Source organism: Penaeus vannamei, chromosome 3 (genome assembly GCF_042767895.1).
Source record: "Penaeus vannamei isolate JL-2024 chromosome 3, ASM4276789v1, whole genome shotgun sequence".
NCBI classification, from domain to species: domain Eukaryota; kingdom Metazoa; phylum Arthropoda; class Malacostraca; order Decapoda; family Penaeidae; genus Penaeus; species Penaeus vannamei.
This window is the reverse complement of record NC_091551.1, coordinates 45,578,556-45,579,128: the sequence shown is the minus strand read 5'-3', so window position 1 is coordinate 45,579,128 and position 573 is coordinate 45,578,556. Positions and strand designations below refer to the sequence as shown.

The 573-nt window shown below is 42.9% G+C and overlaps 1 non-coding gene across 1 annotated transcript; it reads left to right on the top strand.

The window, feature by feature from the left end:
- On the top strand, positions 1-72 carry TRNAW-CCA (transfer RNA tryptophan (anticodon CCA)). The gene has a single exon. It is a non-coding gene; the product is annotated as a tRNA-Trp (tRNA).
- The last annotated feature ends 501 nt before the right edge of the window (positions 73-573 follow it).

The following is a 573-nucleotide window of genomic DNA, read 5'->3' as shown; positions in this document are numbered from 1 at the left end:
GGCCTCGTGGCGCAATGGTAGCGCGTCTGACTCCAGATCAGAAGGCTGGGTGTTCGAGTCACTCCGGGGTCAAACTTTAACTCCCACTCCAAAGGCACCATGCAAGAATTTAGCATGTCCAAATCCCCATAGCACTATGCAAGAGAAAACGTACACGCACAATGAACAACGAGATATAGTAGATTCATGTCATCCTAACAAGGTGATGATTTAAGTATAGATTTTTGTAAGGCGCGTATTGTAATTTTGATTAATAAGTAACAGTTATAATGTCAATGCATATTTTGCTTAGTTGGGTACAATATCGGTATTAGTCTTCAGTATTGTAGATGAGTGACTGTGATATTGCTTAGGAAGAACGTAGTCAGTCTCTCTCTCTCTCTCTCTCTCTCTCTCTCTCTCTCTCTCTCTCTCTCTCTCTCTCTCTCTCTCTCTCTCTGTCTCTCTCTCTCTCTCTCTCTCTCTCTCTCTCTCTCTCTCTCTCTCTCTCTCACAGACACACACACATACGTAGGCCTGGCGAAAAGATTCTGGTTCCGGTGTTAGATAAAGATGAAGGAAATTTGGATTTAT